The sequence below is a fragment of the Bactrocera tryoni genome, chromosome 4 (genome assembly GCF_016617805.1).
Source record: "Bactrocera tryoni isolate S06 chromosome 4, CSIRO_BtryS06_freeze2, whole genome shotgun sequence".
Taxonomy (NCBI): Eukaryota; Metazoa; Arthropoda; class Insecta; order Diptera; family Tephritidae; genus Bactrocera; species Bactrocera tryoni.
This window is the reverse complement of record NC_052502.1, coordinates 32,008,395-32,029,595: the sequence shown is the minus strand read 5'-3', so window position 1 is coordinate 32,029,595 and position 21,201 is coordinate 32,008,395. Positions and strand designations below refer to the sequence as shown.

The following is a 21,201-nucleotide window of genomic DNA, read 5'->3' as shown; positions in this document are numbered from 1 at the left end:
TTAACCGAAATATTTATACTAATTGAATAATACTATTGAATTCTACGAAATCTTATAAATTCGGGTTTAAAACAAAAAGTTTTTGGTGAAGAGTTATGAAAGAACTTTTATTTTTTAAATTTGCTGAAATAAGTAGCAAACTTAAAAAAGGTAAGGTCAACAAAATATTTATTATTGGAAATGCACAATACATGGGTATCAAGCTTTCGAAAACTACCGGAAATTACAACTTATAAAAGTTTTAGTAATATTGGCATCATTTAAGCTTAACTCTATTGGAAAACTAAAATAAATGCAAAATTAAAATTTGGATATTAGACTAAAAAGATGTATGGTAATAGGGTTTCTTTACAAAGCTATTCGTGACAAAGGTTTGCAACTGTTTGAAAATGTATATTTAGTAAAAAACTATGTCAAAAATTTGGAATAATAACAAGAGTTCAAAATAAAATTGTAACCTTAAAAGAGAAAATATTTCAAGGAGGGTAGCCACCTGTTTCAAAATAAAAATTATTTTTACTGACCCAAATTCAAGCAGAAGATATTGTGGAAGCTGAACTGGAGTAACCATAAGCTTTAGAAGGATAGCCAAAACGAAATAAACGACCTTGAAAGGTTTAAAAGGGAAAAAATGTAAAAGGGTTGCCACCTGATTCAAATGTAACACAAAATTTTCAAACCCTGAATTAATCAAGAGAGCACGAGGAAAATATGTTTTTGAAAAGGTGGCCACCTATTTGAAAATAAATAATTAAAACAGACTGACATTTCGAAATTTTTTAAGAAGTATTGCCACCTTTCTCAAAGTAAACATTAAATTTACTAAACCAAAATTATACAGAAGAACTTCAGAAGGGCTTGCCAGCTGTTTCATTAAATTAATTAACACAAAATTAAGTAAAAGAGCTTAAGAAAAAGAGGAAAAGTTAATAGAAGAAAATATTTCTTGAAAGGCTTGCCACCCGATTAAAAATAATAATAAAATTTTTAAACTCAGACTTAAGCAAGAGCACTTGAGAAACATATTTTTGATAGGGTTGCTACCTATTTCAAAATAAATAATTATAAAAGACTTGCATTGAAAAAATTTTTAAATGTGTTGCCACCTGTTTAATACAGTCACTTAATTGTTTAAACCAAAATTAAGCAAAAGAACTTGAGTAAGACTTTCAGTGGAACATATATTTTTGGAGTGGTTGCCATCTGCTTCAAAATAATAATTAAATTAATTAATTAAATATTAAATAAATGAGCTTGAGAAGGGTTGCCACCTGTTTCAAACAAATCGTTATATGTCTAAACCCAAATTTAAGTAAGGAACTGCATATGTAGTATGTGGAACGCTTACTGATGAAAATATATTTTCGGAAGGGCTGCCACTTATTTTATAATAATTATTAAGTTAAATAACTCAAAATTAGGCAAACGAGCTTAAGCGAAGACTGCTATTTTTTAGAAGTGTTGCCACCTGTTTCAAAATAATCAACAAATTTATAAAGCTAAAATTAATTTAAAAAGCTCCGAGAAGGCTTACAGCTAGAAAAATATTTTTTCTTAGAGTTGCCATCTGTTAATGTTTTAAAAAATTAAAACTAAATCAATATATATGTATGTACTAATGAAAATAGGTTTTTGTCTTTCACTTCTTACTAATTTTACTTCAGTTCTTAACAAAATGCAATATCCAAAATGTTATGAATTACAATATTACCTAGCGTATTTTTTTGCATGTAGAGTACGAATAAGTACAACCGAAATAGTGAAATTTTAAATTACAAAACAAATAGCAATAATTACCAGAATCAATTACATTTTCACAGTAAAAATAAAATTATCTCTTTCACCAGCCCAATTTCGCCAGCTAATTGGCATTTGTGAATGAAATCAGAGATTTTGACAGCGCAAGTGCAGCGAACGAAAGAAAAACGATTAGTTTTTGCACGTGCAACAAGTGCGATGCAACCACAAAAAGTATGCGTGACTAGAAACTATTAGATGCTGCAATCTAGATGCGAGTGGATATGGAGGAATGGCAACATAAATGCTTGAATGGCGAGCCCACATATGATTACGGCCAACCTCACTCACTTAAGCGCCACACTTGAATGTGTGTGTACTCGGATGTATGTATGTGTGCACTCGTATGTATGTGTGTTGGTATGTATGTGTATATGTATAGATATCTGTGTGCTAACCTGACAATCATCCATTCCATCTAACCACATAATTACCGGGTCTAGCTAGGCGAGCATTTCACCAGCGCCACTTAATTGGTGATATTTGTAGTTGCAACTTGTTGAAATTTGAAATTAATTGCAACGGCAACAGGCAGGCGCTGTGCTGCGCTGCTACACCCTTGAACTGACCTACATAAATCATAATTTTGTAATTTTTACGAAATAAATCATAAAAATGCTATACGCTCGCACAATGTTAACAATAATGTAAGGACGTGTAGGGACGGCTCGACGGCTGAACGGTTATGTGGCATTCGCGTGCGTGCCACAGCCGAAAAGGGGCAGCTTGAACAGCGAAAGTGCAACGGTGCAACAAGTGCAAAGACAATCCGCATACAGGTGTATAAGGGAATGTATGTGTGTGTGTGTGTAGTGCATATAAATTGCAAGGCAGTCATTCATCAACGCGGCGGGAAGCCTGTTCGTTCCGTTCGATGTGCGTGCAAGGGACTCGCATTTTTTTGCTGTGACTTGATGCTGTTTCGAGTTTGTTTTTTCGCTTGCATTTTTCCACAATTGAGATAATGCGGCAGTTTTGTACGATGCGGCGGTTGAACGGTAGGCGTATAAATAGCAAAAATGTAGGGGAGGCAGGCTTGTTAGCCGAACTACCGTACACATACATACAAACAAACAAGCGAGTGCTGCAACACGGAAGAAGTATTCTGCATGTCGGGTATTTTGTAAAAAAGTGATGTTGTTGTATTTGTTTCCTTAATTGGTGCATTGTTTAAAGAATATGTGGTGCTTTGATATAAACACAGTAAAGAAAAATATGTAGGAAATATGCGGGTATGTAAGTATTGATATAAAAAATGCTCCACAATGCAAAATTTGCATATTTAATTAATGTTTATATATTTGATTACCTTTCCATGTGTTTTTGTAGCCACGTAATTATCAAGACTGTCAGAAATAAAAAAGGAAAAATTAAGGAAATATATGGTATGAAAAAAATGTTAAATTTCCTCGAAAATTTGTACCTTTAATTGCGATTAGTGGCAATACAAAAAACAATATGAAACAATAAAAAAATAATAAAGAATTTATGGTGATTGAGCGCAGTTTGGATAGTTAGAATGCAAAGAGAGTGACCAGATCGCATTTCATAAATTTTTTCCTTAATACTATTGTTTTCACTGTATCTCTTTTATAAAGTACAAAGCGTACAAAATGAATCAATTTCTAATTAAAATGTGTTCGGACTGGTTCCTATTGCACATAAAATTAAAAATCCAATAGATGGCGCTGTAGTCGAAGCGCCATATTTTCTTAGTTTGACAATTCAAAACAAAGCTGTAACTACATATGATTAAATGTTTATATATGTACATTTTTTGAAAACTATTCTGATAGGTGGCGCTGAAATCGAAATGTTTTTAGCGTCTATGTCCATATCCCCCGTATGAACAATATCCATATTTCTTTTTTAATATTGTTAATGAATTAGTTAATTAAATACAAAAAAGCTGAACGTGTAGCGTCAAAAGTTTCTGATGTTGATTAATGGTTCTGTGCGCTACGACGAAACTCGTAAAAGCAATTCATCTCATAATCTGTTTCGATACTCTGCAATGGCGCCGTGGTGGAAGGGCGAAGAATGTTGTATATACTCTTCCCCCCAAACAGTCTTCCGGAACGAAACAGTCTTGTCTCTCCTGGAATATGTAAATACGAAAAGTTTTGTCCATGATTCCAGCTGGCGGCTGAAATCGAGTGGTTGTGATTACTCAACTCGCTGAGGCTTTTCATTTTTCATGAGTTCAGCTGGGTTTCATGCTGCTCAATAGATTCGCCGGCCTGCTGTCAGTTTTTAGGATCGTCTTTGGCGGTGTATGCTGGCTTGAGCCAATCCACGAATACAACCTTCACTTTTCCGTCGAGTATGAATTTGGAAATGTAGTAATCTATGCGTTTTAGGGCTTCATACGGTCCAGAATAGCGTGGTTTCAGAGCTCGCTTTAGACGACGACTAGAGAAAGACGTGGAAACAAGTGTAGAGATTTTTGGTTTCCTATGATGTGCTAACGAAACTTTTCGACAAAAATCTGTGGATCCGGTGGCATGTCCGAAAAATTCCCGACCTGCTCCAACGATGCGTATATGGTTTGTGACAGATAGAGATGCGGTGGATGAAAAGAATGCTGTGCGAACTGCTGCTGCTACACTCTGCTTGCAGTCTTCTGGAGGTTTTCCGGTCTCTGGAGTCCAAAGTACTTTGCGTTTGTGTTTTTTTTGGCATTTTTTAGGAAAGAATTGGTGCCTGCAGTTGTTAGGCACTGGGAATAGACTTACGGTAGTAATTGAACGTCTCCAAGAATCTACGGAGATCAGTGATGCGTTCAGTTGGAGGTTTGCCTAGGTATGTCACCTCCTCTTTGGCGAAAATGCGTTGACTGGAATTCATAGTGAGTTTGTTTCCGCGTAGCATATAACGAATAATTGTTTCCCTCTCGGTATTTTGAAAAATAGGTTCTTCCACACCTCTGCGAAATTGCTCATAGTACGACCTCTTCAATGTAATGGGAAGGTCCTCCGTTTATCGATTATTTGAATATCCGGTTTCTAACTGTTTGTATTAGTATTAACCGATTAATACTATTCGAATCGAGTGTTCTACTGCGACTGACTTGAAACCTTCTCTCTCAGGTGAAACCTGAGGATATGTGAGGTTATTGATTAACGAATGAAAACTAAGCCTAATCGACGATAATTCGTTAAATTCCTTCAGAATGACAAATACGCACTTCTGAGCTTCCTCTTAGGGACTAAAATTCTGCCACAGATCTTAATATTTTCCAGCAAAGTCAGTTGTAAAACATCACGAAGAACTCGAAAACAATAATCGACTCTCGCTTTAATGGCAAAATTTCAATTAATAGAAAATATCAATTACACCAGAGGCAGCAGCAGGACGAAGGATTACAGTAACTCGCAACTGTTAATAAAATATTGAACTTCACGATAAAACAATGAGAAATATTGGAGAAACCAATTTGTAGTGATGTGACGGCGCGTGGCTGCTGCCCGCACTTTTCGCAAAGCAAATTAGTCAATTTAATTTAATTTACTGGACACGAAACCACAATTCATTGCCAATGAAACGGCTGCACGGCTGCACATGCTGGTCATGCATAAGAAATTGCCTTGCCGCAGGCAACGAAAATCGAGTTATCCAAAAATATAACGGCAAGCCGTATGGTAAGTAAGAAAAACAAGAGTGAAAACGCGATGATGAAAGCAAATAGCGAGGAGCTGCCGCCAACCAAGCCAACAGTTTCAGCTTACGAGCGCTCCATGCGACAAAGTGAGCGGCCGACAACATGCAAATATGTCCAAAAACAATTGCGCACATTATTTGTTTGTGTGGAATTACAAGTTTATGCGGAAATATGTATGTATAGTATGTCATATAAAATAGGGTGCGTTTTTGGAGCTGTAGCACTTTTGAGAATGAAAGCTGTCAAAGGAACTGTCAAAGTAGACACAGGTGTTTGACATTTATATTGAGGCAACCATGAGAGCACCTTTATACATATATTAGAGATGAAAAACCTTCAAATAATACCAGAGAAACTCTCCAGGACTTTGTGTTCTAAAATAGATAACTAACTGCTGTGCTTAGTTCGACAAAGGAATCATTGACCAAACCTAACATGATGATTTCCGTTAAAATCCAGTCGTGGTAGGCGAAAGCTCTTACAATATGCTACATACAATTTCATAAATGTTGTTTGTTTAACATAAAATCACGTGACCTCTAACAAAACATCCTATATACTTGCTCTGTTCAAGTTACTCTGTCAAGAAAGTTCGTATTTTTATTGTGAAAAATAAATGAACATATGTAATGTAGTCTAGTGTCATCTATTGTAATTGACATAACGATGGATATTCTTCTTCTGCGAAACTGTATTATAGGAAGTTCTTCAAATTGGATTCCTTAAGGTCTTGAGATATAGAGCTGCGAGAGGAACGTAAATGTGGCCTGATGGATCTAAGATATGTCATCTAGTTTAACTCACCAAACGATGGATACCCTCCTTCGAGATTGTCCTTTAGGTGGTTTTTCTAAAATTAACGATTTTTTAAGATCTAGAGTTAAAGAATTGCGAGATATTATTCCTGAGAAAGCCGAGAAAAAATAACAGTTTTCAATGCAAGGATGGGTAATAATTGAGAAACCTTATACTATTATCACACATTTCACAAATATTATTCTCCCAAATATATGATCCATACCTATACATTTTAAAATATTCTAGGAAACTTCATCTCCTTGAGAAAGATCTTGTGTATAATAATTGGAAAAAGAGAGATTAAGAATTAAATACATATGTGTTTTTACCAAGCTTAATGAAGTTATTTCGATATACCTAAGTATATTAATATGAATGTCGGTAACTTTCAAAAAAGAACCTACATTCTCCCTCAATGATCTCAAAACTCCACCGATTATTTACTACTTAGTAAGGCAGAGCTTATCAAAGTTGGAGTTGCTTAGGCATTGGAGATGCTTTTTAACCCCCATTGGGACCTTCGGGCATATTTTGTTTTTAAATGTTATTTAAATATATTTAGAGTGTAGCAAACGACTTGCCCTTCCAGGTAGCTTCCTAGAATTTTATTGTCTATAGAATTCAGAAAAAAAAATTCAAGGATATCGTATCGAAAGGACGAAAAAAGGATATTATAATATTACACCTTAGTGCACCAATGGTGCTTGGCTGGACCCCATATATTTTGTATAAAAATATATGAACTTTGGTATGTTTCTATCACTTCGCACGGTTGATTTATCTGTTTTCATGTTCATTACATGTCCAAATTGGTTTGTATGTTTCTCTAGGTCAAATACTTTAGCCGCTAGAGCGTTTTAAAGGTTAAGAAAAATGTAATTTTTCTCAAAATATTACATTTTTTGTGAACGCCATTGCCACGCCAAGCGTGAACAAGGCAGTCAATTTGATGTCAACCAAATCGAGAGGTAAGATATTTCAAAAATGTATCTATATTGTATGTACATATATAAGCGTAAATATAACACGTATTTCCATACAAATGTATGTAAACACCACTTGGCCTAGCCAAGCACCATTGGTTTCGACTAAGTGTATCAGACCGTTGGTCTCGACCAGGGTTAACGGGTTTTTCAATAAGGATGTTACAAAAGTAGACCGAGAGGGACAGCAAACGACGCCACATTTTTTTCCAGAAAGATAACAATGTGTCAACATTATTAAAATTTACTACCGAAATTCGAAGTCAGTGGCCTCAACTTTAAGAGTGCTAGATCAACAATTGTTATCTCACGAAATAGCCCAGTCAATTGGCCGCCTCGAGCGGGCGATTTGACATTGTTAGACTATTTCCTGTAGAATAGTTCAAGTCTATGGTCTATGCCAACAAATAAGAAGAGTTCGACTTTATCTTCATGTAATGTTTCAAGAAGGTTTTGGAACACACTTTTGAAAAATAATTGGCAATAGAATTGACGAACCACTAAGAATGAAGCCATTTAAATACTAAGACTTACCGATCTAAACGGGATTAGATCTCCGAAATAACAGCCCTTGGCCGGATAAAATCCGGGTCAATTCCGAGAACGAGAGTGGCTCATGCGCTGTTTCGTTCTCGATACGGTAGCTGGTTAAACTGCTACTTATCCAGAATAGACCTTTAGATATCAAATAAATGTATATCCAGCGTGCATTGAGTCCCCGCATGACATTAGCCACCTCTTTGCATGCCCTGCTAACCTTACTTATCCGACCCCCTCGAAACAGCACGTTTCCTGGACCTACCGTTGGATGACGTCGACGACAACTTATCTAACGCTTACAATCCTAATGGGGATCCGATACCCGTTAGAACAACAACAACAAGCCATTTAAATAGACAGTTTAGCAGAGGTTCAGTTCTAATGACGATGGTTTCTATAAGGAGCGGTGGGAAGGTTTGCGAAAAAAACCTTCCTAGTACCGAAATTGTTTAATTCTTTCAATTCCTTAACCTTTCAATGCTTTCACTTGGTGCAACAGTAGTGCACATTCTTTTGCAAGTTGTCAACGCTGATGGTTGGGACACCTTAAAAGCCACTGTAAGAAAAGCAATTTCTCCCCTTACACCAAAACACACATAATATCATTATTATTGTTATTGGCAAGTTGAAAAGCTGATGAGCATCAATTTTGCGGTCGCACCACAGTGAGTAGCCAGCAGACACCAACAAGGATTTGCAACACCATGTCGCAGAGTATCAGGTTGCATTGTCAACGTTGTTGCTTCATTCATATGCCATACATTTGCATTGTAGTTGCATGCATGCGCACACAGACACACTGAGTGCCCGGCCAAAAGTCAACTTATGCCTTGTTGCACTCATTGACCGTTGACCGGTTTAATCGCCGGTGCCGTTTGGCATTCGCATGCCTGGTGGCAGACGAACGACGCGGCATTGGCACGCCACTACATCAACGTCGCGCGGTGTGTGCCGCTCATGCCAAGCCGGCTGCTGCCGCGACGACGGGTGATGCGATGCGACGCGTGAGTGCCAGAAGCTTTTTGCGCACGCTACTGATAAGGCGGCAGCAACGGCCGTGCCGCATGACAGCCGCGTTGATTGCGCTGACTAGCGATCGTGTTGATGTCGTCGTTCGCTTCCATGCGCTTGCACTCATTGTTGTTGACAAAGTGCCGTGGCATTGTTGTTGCTGGCGTAGCTCTTATTGCCGCTGCGGCGGTGGAGCTTTCGCGACACACGACATGTAAATTGCTGACATACACTATTATCCGCATTTTATTTCGAGCTTCGTTTTTTTGGCTTTTTTCTTGTTGTGCCTTTATAATAATTACTACTTTAGCATATTTATTGTTGATTGGACTTTGACTGCGCGAAACAAAGTACTTAAGCGAACAACATGATCAGGTCTAAAGTAAGTCCGATCGTCTATCTATCTACTATACTAATTTGCTCGTTTGAAAATGGGTTCCCGTGGTGATAGGACTTCGAAACCGTCACATCGGAATGTCTGCACATAAGAAATATAAAAATAGCTCGAACTCTTGCAGTCGTTTAAGGAAAACTTGAAGTTATACTCTTGAAATGTTTGGACTTTAAATAAGAGTTTTTGACGGGATTATAAAAATAGATATCAATATGTTACATGAAAAGCAAGAAGGAAGTGAAGATGCCACTAAGTATCTTATTTTATTGCTTCTTTGACCGAAGCCTTCTATTCAAACTGCCAAATTTATTTCAATCGAAAATAGTTCCTTCTTCGCTCAGTTCTCCATTAATATTTCTCAAAGAGGTAATTAAGTTAACAATGGATGTGAATTACATTTAGTTAGTCCTTCGTTTACACTATGGTCTGCCGCTTGTGTTCGCGTGTGTTGCGCTGAGAGGAAATGCTAGTTCAATAGGACGGAAGGCAAAAACGATAATAATCCCATAGAAACACACTTTTGCAAAAGTGAGAAAGCAAAAATAGAAAAAGATTAGCTTCTGACGTTCAAAACCGACATGAATCAAATTTGTATCTTATATTGGATAAACCAAGCGATAAATCGAGATTTTGAATTTATAGCAGTCACTGAAACTATAAATCGGCTCATGAAAGTAGCTAGAAGCAGCCCAACCAAGTGACATATTATAACACCAGTAATAAAAAAATAAGAAGGCGTCGGGACCTATAAGCGCTAAATAAAATAAAACTTAATACTCAAGTGCCGTAACTGCAATTACCTAAATGGCAGAAGTATTTAAAAAATTAAATGAAAAAATATGTATATATATTAATTAATTATATAGACTTACATACAGACACTTTAGTGTGGTTTATGCATGTGTTTCAAGTTGGCTGTAATTACAACGCCTGTCTAAAAGGCAATTTTGATTTACAACCAAATGCATTTCGGATTGCCTTGTAAGCGTTGTAATCGCTGATCGCTAATCAGCACAACGACGCAGATGACGATGACGACGGCGTAGATGACGATGACGAGCCGGTTGCATAGCCAATAAAAAAGCAGTTGACGGCGCGTGCGCAACTTCACGTCATTGTAGTTGTCACAAGCTAGACATTGTTGTTGTTGTTAACGATATTTGTCGTTATTGTTGTTGTTGCTACCGATACTTGTTGTTGTTGTTACCGATTTTTTTTGTATTTGCTACCGACATTTTTGTTGTTGTTGTTGTTGTTGCCGATATTTTTCCTTGTTGTTGTTGTAGTTATTTTTGTCGTCACCATACGCCGCTGCAGTTGATGCTGATGATTTTGTGATAGCATAGAGTGGAATGCGTCTGGATGTCTAAATATATACACACAGCATAAGTATATACAGTTATACATATGTATATAGGTAGGTAAGCATATATGTATGTATGTATGTGTGTATGGCACCACAGCCTGCAATCAGTTCGTCGCAGCAACACGTGAAAGTTTCGTCATTAATAATGTAAACGAACACGGTTGACATTGATGCGGCAATGATCCACAGATGCCGCAGACGACAACAACAATAGCAACAACAACAATATAGGGTATACAATTAAAGCAGCGCGGCAATAGAGGAGGGCGAAGGAAACATGTAAAATCGAGACAAGTGCATACAGATTTACACCAGCACTAATACACACACACAGCTATATACATATGTACATATATGTTTTTATTGGCGGCGGCGGCGGCAGTTTGTGTTGCGCGCCAGCGTTATAAGCGGCAGCGACTTGCAAATTATGCGTTGCGAATTAACTCGTTTGCCTCACGCGCCCTGACGCTATCCGATACCGGATCCGCGCCTCCAATACAACGCCACATCGCCACATATGTATACAAACATCCACACACACATAGCCACAAGCATTTATAATGTCCGTTGCGCGTGCGTGACAGTTTTTCCGCTCCCCCTTTTGGCTTTTCTAGCTAGCCGTATGCGTCGCTGCAATTTATTATGAATTTTGCGCTTGTTAAGCGTGGCGGAATTGCCGTGTGTCGGCATTTTTCGTCGAGCTCACCTTTTATTGGCCGATTTCTTATTTATTTATTTATTGATAGCACGCAATTTAGAGTTAATTAAAGTTCTGCATATCGACATTGGCGCATTTATCGTTGCAGCATGTGCATAAACTATATTTTAAATGTGGCACATTGGGGCATGCAACCGTTCGCCTTGAGTGTTTGGCGATTTGTCAAGTGGGTTAGGTCAGTGATGTTGGTGGTCAAAGACAAATAAGTTCGCAATTCATTTGGTAACACTAAAATAACTCTTTGTGAGATCACGATTTTGCCATCAGGCTGCCTCGCTTTGTTGCGGCTTTCAATAATCCAGAAGGAAATTGTTAAAAATAGAAATGTGTTTCTATCCTGTATGGTTGTAAAAACTTAGATCTCATGGATCACTGTTGCCGCAAACTATCAAAGCCACTGATATAACAGTAAATATATACATCTCTGAAAGTATTTTCATTCAGTTGGGCGTTTTTTAGAAGTCTCATGGCAAGTAGCCCGAACTTTATTCTATTCATGAGACTTGGAGCATTTAAGTAGATGTAAGTATAAGAAAAAGCATTAACTTCATATGCTCCAAGAACTATGATATACTTCATAGTGCCATTTGCTATAGCAAGTAGAATATGGTATTTAAAATTAAATCTGAAGAAGTAACCAACCAACGGCTGGAAATCAACGGAGCTTTTGCTAGCTATTACTCACCACTTCGTTTGATATGACAACCTTCAAGTCCAATAAAGGATGTTTAATAAGGAAAAAAAGTATATTTTATGAAGATTTTTATCTTGATTTTGATCGGTCAGTTTCAATGGCAGCTATATGCTCTAATGGTTCGATCTGAACAATATGTTCGAAGATTGTATCGTTGGCTGGACAATAAGTTCTTTCGAATCTGGTGAAGATGTCTTTTCAAAAACAAAAATCTTGTCACACAAAGACTTCATTTTGATCGATTTTATGGCAACTATGTCCTACAGTGATCCGATATCGTGTTTCTAATAAATAATTCAAATTAAATAAAGCTTATTAGGGAGAATAGAATGTATGCAGAATTCTATATCGATTGTCAAATATCTTCCTTCCGCCTTTGTGTCTTTTGAATTTCACGGCTATTTGTAAAGCGCTACAGAGCTCGTATCTGACAATACTATACATCTTGACATAATCTACAAAACGATGCTATGCATGATTAGGATGGATATTGCGTTCAACAGTTATAAACGTGTAAACATGGAGTTCACTAACGCCGAAATTCGCGCTAGTTTAAAGTTTTCCTTCGTTAAAGGCAAATCCGCTAAAGAAACGTTCCGTGAGATTAATGGTGTTTTGGATGATCGTCCTCTATCGCTTCGAACTGTAAAGGAATGGTTTCAACGATTCAGAGTGGGTGGAGACGACACCATGGATAATCCAGCCGGCGGAAAACCTGTGACGACGAATACCGATCAAATCATGAAAAACATCGAGTTAGACCGGCATGTGGCAACTCGTGACATCGCCCAAAAGATGGAAGTTAGTCACCAAATCATTTGAAACCATCATGCATGATTTGACGCAAAAAAAGCTTTTGGACCAAATCAACGCCAGCGATATGCTGCTGCAATGGAACGAACTCGACCCATTTTTGAAGCGTATGGTGACTGGCGACGAAAAATGGATCACATACGAAAATATCAAGCGAAAACGGTCGTGGTCGCAGGCCGGTGAATCGTGCCAAATACTGGTCAAGCCGGGATTGACGGCTTGGAAGGTTTTGCTGTGTGTTTGGTGGAATTGGAAGAGAATCATCTACTATGAGCTGCTCCCATATGACCAGACGCTTAATTCTACCAACTGGATCGCTTGAAGCAGGCGATCGACCAGAAGCGTTCAGAATTGGCCAACAGAAAGGGTGTAGTGTTTCACCAGGACAACGCACGCAGATCACACACTTCGTTGACGACTCGTCAGAAGCTACGAAAGCTCGGATGGGAAGTTTTATCGTATCCACTATGTAGCCCGGACATAGCGCCACGTGGTTATCAACTGTTCCTGTCCAAGGCGAACACCCTTGTTGGTGTAAAGTTGAACTCAAAAGAGTCTTGTGAAAAGTGGCTGTCCGAGTTCATGCAAATAAGGAGGGGAGCTTCTACGAGGTATTATGAAGTTGCCGTCTAGTTGGAAACAGATTATCGAACGAAGCGGCGCATGTTTGAACTAAATCCGATCACTGTAACACTTTTTATAAATTATTGAATAAAGAGCAAAAAAAGCGGAAGGGAGATATTTGACAACCTATATAAACATTACAGAAATTCCTTTTTTTCAAAGGCGGCCGTTTTTCGGCGATTTCGTCCTTCAAACCGCCCAGGGTGGTCAATAAAAATTATTCCATGCGTTTCCCAAAATGCAGACGCCATAACATTAGCAGACTGTCAATTTAACTTCGGAGTGAAATGGTGGATCTATGTTTTATCTACCGTCATATATCGACGCAAAAGCACAGGCTTATTACGCGTCAACATCTCCAAACACTGATCCGAATCATTAACTCGTAGTTATCTTTGGTCAAAAGTGAGCTCGCATGGCACCCACTTTCTCTAACCCGTATATTCGTGAGTGATATGAAATACACGATCAGTTGGTATCGTTTCGTAGGTAACAACTTCTTTAGAGTCCGTAAACTAGTCATCAAGCCACGTTTTTCCTTCAACTGTATGTTTTCTCTTGAAGAAACAATATTTTATCAAGACGCGAAAATCCTTTTTATACATTTTTTTACAATAACAAAAGTTGCTTAAATCAAATTGATATAAATTACAAACTAATGATCCGACAGCTGTTAAATTTATACACGAACCTTTTGAAGGTTAGGGATAACTAAAAATCATATGGATTTAAATATACTAGAGTCATCTGTGTTTCAAACTGTGGATTCAATGTACAGTGAGGAACAGAACTGACATACTACAACAGAGTATCGGAGCAATACTCGATTATGAACAAAAATGTATTACTCGTTGCAGTTCTCTGCTATACCCTCTATAACGCTTCCCACGTTTTCTTATGAACGTTAAAAACTTCGTACCCAGTATTTAAGGTATAAATATGGGTATCTAAGAAAACAAATCCTTATCCGAACAGTATAATGCTGTAGGTATTTACGCCAGCGATGTAAATTTTATACAGTTATGAATCAGGTCAAAGCCTTAACTACATGCTTGATATACCCGTTTTTGTTCAAATTTTATAACTCACAAGCTAACCGAACTATTTTACGCGTAATAAGGTTTGCATCATAAAATTTGCAAGGCATCTTCTTGGTCTAGTTTTTAAATAGGCGCAACCCGGAAACGACTATGCTTCAAGACAGAATACGAAATGAAACGTGGAACTTGACCTTCGGAATTTTTAAATCAAAAATTGTCAAATCGGATCGGTTTATACCATTCAATACGATTGAGAGGACATTACTATGAAACGTTCACAACATAGTGAGTTTGAAGTAATCCAAATGGACGCCGATTTTCAGCTGGACATGGACTTTCGACGAGGCAGCAATCAACATTAAATATATGTGGAGTCTTTTCCGCTACTACAACAAAACCAATAACGTTAATATACCTATATTAATTTAAAATTTTATGAGTTTGTTTCACTTCGTGTAAAGCGATCGACGCCCAATAACGGATAGCATCCCCTCATTGCATACTCTACGTCCTATGTAAAAAATAATTTGATTTACTTTACTTTAATCAACTCTTCTTCAGCGTATTTATTAATCGCAAACTCACATTATCTGACTTACAGTATATATTTATTTAATGAAGATGAAAGCTTTACAAAATTCTTGTTAGAGCCCCTTTCATGAATATATTCATTCCAATAACTATATGTTACCGATTCATAGATGAAATCATTATATCATATGAATACTTGTTAACTTATAGTAATTTAGAATTAGTTTATAACTTCTGGTATGTCGAACATTTTACGGTACAAACCATTATATCTTATTGAAACTAAATGCAGACGCTAACTACAACTAATCTGACCTCACCTGACTTCACAATATGCCGATAATGTTGCGCATTAATGATCGCTCAGACAGCCCAGAAGAGTGTCTACATAATGTTTGGCTATATTTTTTTTTAATGTTTTTTGGATTTGTTGTACTGTGTCTAATATTTCTTTCTTCAATCGCCTGCTGTTTTCGAGTTCGTTTTATACGCTGCTCTACTTACTGCCTATTTTCCTGTATGCAAGCGTATTCATAGACCGAAATATATACATAGTATGTATGCTTGTACATGCATACATATGCATATGAACGACCATGCAACAAATCTAGTTTTACGTTGCTTTTGATGAAAAAAATTTAAATTGGAAGCAAGCTTCCAGTAGCCGTGATCGTCTAGTGGTTAGGACCCTACGTTGTGGCCGTAGTAACCCAGGTTCGAATCCTGGTCACGGCAATGCTTGCCAGAGGCATTGTCACGGTTGGAAGTGAATATTTTTATTAAATTTTTTTACTAAAAGCTTAGTTTAAACATATTGTACTCTATGAAAGCTATTTGAAAATTGAGTTGTTGACAAAATTGCGCTTGTCTCATCGTCCAATAGTTTTTTTTTATATTATTTAGAACGTTTTTGGTATAATATCAGTTAGGTAAAATGTATACTTTAAAATTTGAGAAAAATCGCCAAACATATGGGAAGAGTTATCTAGATGATGATCAACCAGTTGGTTGATGTCTTCGTAAAAGTAAAAGCTGGTATCAATACCGTCTAAGAAATGCGATGGACAAGACAAGACGCAGACCAGGAGATCCTTGTGGCATTTACTACAGCGCACATACTTGTATGTATAAAGAAACGCAAATTCGGTGGTGAGAGAAAGGCTCAGTTGTCGAGTACTGGCTTTCACTCCAGTGGATGAGCGTCTAGTCACAATCCGCAAAAGAGCAACATTTTGATTTTGATTTTTTTGATTTGCGCCCACGCTCCGATGAAAAAGAAGGACGATAGATCAAAGATGCCGTTTGTGAGCGTCTGGAGCGCGCTTATGAAGACTGCCCCGCCACGATGTAAAAATTTTGCTTTGCTATTTTAACGCCAGGGTGGGCAAAGGAGGCATCTTCGGTACAACAGTTGGAAAATTCAGCCTGCATGGCGAAACTTATCGAAATGGCTGAACGATTCCTAGTACTAAATTCCAGCAGAAGAAAATTTATTAAGCTACTTGGCTGTTTCCGGATCGAAAAGTTCGAAACCAGATCGATAAGAGACGACATGTCTCCAGTGTTCTTGACGTGTATTCGCTCCGAGGACTTAACATCGACTTGGACCACTATCTTGTGAGCAAACACACGAATAGTACGACGTCTAGACCCTACTATGACAACCGACAGACTTGCACTCCTGCTCTCTGACAGCACTCATCAGCAAATCGGTATAAGGTAACTGTGAGAGGGCATTTCAAGCTCTTTACGTACAACAGCTAGCGAAACCATTAGTTTTCGTAAAGGTTAGCTGATACAATGAGGGCCGTCCTGTCGCAGTGAAGAGAATACGGACAGCATACCTCGTAATGTTCCGATCGATCATAACACGAGCGGTGTGGGATTGATACAGAGGATTGAAGGAGGAGGCGAGATGCATATGCAGACAAAACATAACGAAGCCGAAATACCTGATTATGTTGAGCTTGAGAAGCTGGCAGACAGGGGCAATGCTCGAAAATTCTACCTTTCAAGACCGTAGCATACTCTTTTAGAACCAAAGAGGTCAACTAGTGACTGATATTCAGAGTATATTGAGGTTATGGATGTAACACTTCCCCAGACTGCTTAACGGCAGTGAAAGTGATACATCTGGAGATGGCGCACTCGATTCCCCAATCTATGACGATAGAACAGATGTTCCATTGCCCGACTATGAGGCGGTTCGAATCCACCTAACCTTACAATCTGTGCCAATTAACGTCGGATAAGCCTTCTTAATATCGCGTATAAAGTCTTATCGAGCGTAGAGTGTGAAGGACTGAAGTCTGCCGTGAAGAAACTAATTGGACCATATCAGGACCTGGAAAATCTACAATTGAATAGGTCTAGTTGTGAACGATGACAAGACGAAAAGTCTCCTGTTCTTAAAAAAACAGTCATCGAAGTCGCGACTTAGTTCACACGTCACTGTTGAGAGTCATAACATCGAACTCGTAGATAATTTCGTTTATCTTGGAACCAGCGTAAACACCACCAACAATGTCAGCCTAGAAATCCAACGCAGGATAACTCTTGCCAACAGGTGCTACTTTGGACTGCGTTGATATGACAAATGAATTGACAAATATGTAAGGTGCTCTCTCGACGATCAAAGACCAAACTCTATAAGTCCCTCATTATTCCCGTTCTTATATCGGGTGATTTTTTTGAGGTTAGGATTTTCATGCATTAGTATTTGAAATAAATCATAAGAATGCTATACGCTCGCACAATGTTAACAGCAATGTAAGGACGTGTAGGGACGGCTCGACGGCTGAACGGATATGTGGCATTCGCGTGCGTGCCACAGCCGATAAGGGGCAGCTTGAACAGCGAAAGTGCAACGGTGCAACGGTGCAACAAGTGCAAAGACAATCCGCATACAGGTGTATAAGGGAATGTATGTGTGTGTGTGTGTGTTGTGCATATAAATTGCAAGGCAGTCATTCATCAACGCGGCGGGAAGCCTGTTCGTTCCGTTCGATGTGCGTGCAAGGGACACGCATTTTTTTGCTGTGACTTGATGCTGTTTCGAGTTTGTTTTTTCGCTTGCATTTTTCCACAATTGAGATAATGCGGCAGTTTTGTACGAGGCGGCGGTTGAACGGTAGGCGTATAAATAGCAAAAATGTAGGGGAGGCAGGCTTGTTAGCCGAACCACCGTACATATACATACATACAAACAAGCGAGTGCTGCAAGGCGGAAGAAGTATTCTGCATGTCGGGTATTTTGTAAAAAAGTGATGTTGTTGTATTTGTTTTCTTAATTGGTGCATTGTCTTAAGAATATGTGGTGCTTTGATATAAACACAGTAAAGAAAAATATGTAGGAAATATGCGGGTATGTAAGTATTGATATAAAAAATGCTCCACATTGCAAAATTTGCATATTTAATTAATGTTTATATATTTGATTACCTTTCCATGTGTTTTTGTAGCCACGTATTTATCAAGACTGTCAAAAATAAAAGAGGAAAAATTAAGGAAATATATGGTATGAAAAAAATGTTAAATTTCCTCGAAAATTTGTACCTTTAATTGCGATTAGTGGCAATACAAAAAACAATATGAAACAATAAAATTTTCATTTTTTCATTTTTCATGAGTTCAGCTGGGTTTCATGCTGCTCAATAGATTCGCCGGCCTGCTGTCAGTTTTTAGGATCTTCTTTGGCGGTGTACGCTGGCTTGAACTAATCCACGAATACAACCTTCACTGTTCCATCGAGTTTGAATTTGAAAATGTAGTAATCTATGCGTTTTAGGGCTTCATACGGTCCAGAATAGCGTGGTTTCAGAGCTCGCTTTAGACGACGACTAGAGAAAGACGTGGAAACAAGTGTAGAGATTTTTGGTTTCCTATGATGTGCTAACGAAACTTTTCGACAAAAATCTGTGGATCCGGTGGCATGCCCGAAAAATTCCCGACCTGCTCCAACGATGCGTATATGGTTTGTGACAGATAGAGATGCGGTGGATGAAAAGAATGCTGTGCGAACTGCTGCTGCTACACTCTGCTTGCAGTCTTCTGGATGTTTTCCGATCTCTGGAGTCCAAAGTACTTTGCGTTTGTGTTTTTTCTTGGCATTTTTTAGGAAAGAATTGGTGCCTGCAGTTGTTAGGCACTGGGAATAGACTTACGGTAGTAATTGAACATCTCCAAGAATCTACGGAGATCAGTGATGCGTTCAGTTGGAGGTTTGCCTAGGTATGTCACCTCCTCTTTGGCGAAAATGCGTTGACTTGAATTCATAGTGAGTTTGTTTCCGCGTAGCATATAACGAATAATTGTTTCCCTCTCGGTATTTTGAAAAATAGGTTCTTCCACACCTCTGCGAAATTGCTCATAGTACGACCTCTTCAATGTAATGGTAAGGTCCTCCGTTTAACAGAATTTTTGTTATTTAACAGATAGAATATGTCTTTTAATTCAAATGTCGCTTCCAACTTCTTTGAAAAATGTCTCATTTCAAAGATTTTGGTAGCATATTGATTGCTCCACAAATTGGTATCGAACGATTTATTCGTAAACCAAACCGTTTAGGAGATATTGACGGTTGAAGTTTGATTATGTTAAGGCAAGTCTTTTTCTTATTAGTTTGAAAACTCATTTAACTTAACTTAATTGGCAGAAGGAATCAAAAGTCCATATTCCTTCAAAAATGAAGCCGGTCATGTCATAATCTTACGATTCATGGGCTTTTTCGTTCCTGAATTGAGGGATGTTGATGTGGACGGCCTTTGGTCCCAATATGTTAGTGCTATATACTAGGGCTCTTAAAATTATTCGAATGTGCTGAAAATCGATTATTTGAATATCCGGTTTCTAACTGTTTGTATTAGTATTAACCGATTAATACTATTCAAATCGAGTGTTCTACTGCGACTGACTTGAAACCTTCTCTCCCAGGTGAAACCTGAGGATATGTGAGGTTATTGATTAACGAATGAAAACTAAGCCTAATCGACGATAATTCGTTAAATTCCTTCAGAATGACAAATACGCACTTCTGAGCTTCCTCTTAGGGACTAAAATTCCGTCACAGATCTTAATATTTTCCAGCAAAGTCAGTTGTAAAACATCACGAAGAACTCGAAAACAATAATCGACTCTCGCTTTAAAGGCAAAATTTCAATTAATAGAAAATATCAATTACACCAGAGGCAGCAGCAGGAAGAAGGATTACAGTAACTCGCAACTGTTAATAAAATATTGAACTTCACGATAAAACAATGAGAAATATTGGAGAAACCAATTTGTAGCGATGTGACGGCGCGTGGCTGCTGCCCGCACTTTTCGCAAAGCAAATTAGTCAATTTAATTTAATTTACTGGACACGAAACAACAATTCATTGGCAATGAAACGGCTGCACGGCTGCACATGCTGGTCATGCATAAGAAATTGCCTTGCCGCAGGCAACGAAAATCGAGTTATCCAAAAATATAACGGCAAGCCGTATGGTAAGTAAGAAAAACAAGAGTGAAAACGCGATGATGAAAGCAAATAGCGAGGAGCTGCCGCCAACCAAGCCAACAGTTTCAGCTTACGAGCGCTCCATGCGACAAAGTGAGCGGCCGACAACATGCAAATATGTCCAAAAACAATTGCACACATTATTTGTTTGTGTGGAATTACAAGTTTATGTGGAAATATGTACATATGTATAGTATGTCATATAAAATAGGGTGCGTTTTTGGAGCTGTAGCACTTTTGAGAGTGACAACTGTCAAAGGAACTGTCAAAGTAGACACAGGTGTTTGACATTTGTATTGAGGCAACCATGAGAGCACCTCTATATATTAGAGATGAAAAACCTTCAAATAATACCAGAGAAACTCTCCAGGTCTTTGTGTTCTTAAATAGCTAACTAACTGCTGTGCTTAGTACGACAAAGGAATTATTGACCAAACCTAACTTGATGATTTCCGTTAAAATCCAGTGGTGATAGGCGAAAGCTCTTACAATATGCTACATACAATTTCATAAATGTTGTTTGTTTAACATAAAATCACGTGACCTCTAACAAAACACCCTATATACTTGCTCTGTTCAAGTTACTCTGTCAAAAAAGTTCGTATTTTTATTGTGAAAAATAAATGAACATATGTAAATGTAGTCTAGTGTCATCTATTGTAATTGACATAACGATGGATATTCTTCTTCTGCGGAACTGTATTATAGGAAGTTCTTCAAATTGGATTCCTTAA

General features: G+C 38.0%; 1 non-coding gene across 1 annotated transcript; it reads left to right on the top strand.

Annotated features, from left to right (window-relative positions):
- The first annotated feature begins 15,633 nt into the window (after positions 1 to 15,633).
- Positions 15,634 to 15,705, top strand: Trnah-gug. The gene has a single exon. It is a non-coding gene; the product is annotated as a tRNA-His (tRNA).
- The last annotated feature ends 5,496 nt before the right edge of the window (positions 15,706 to 21,201 follow it).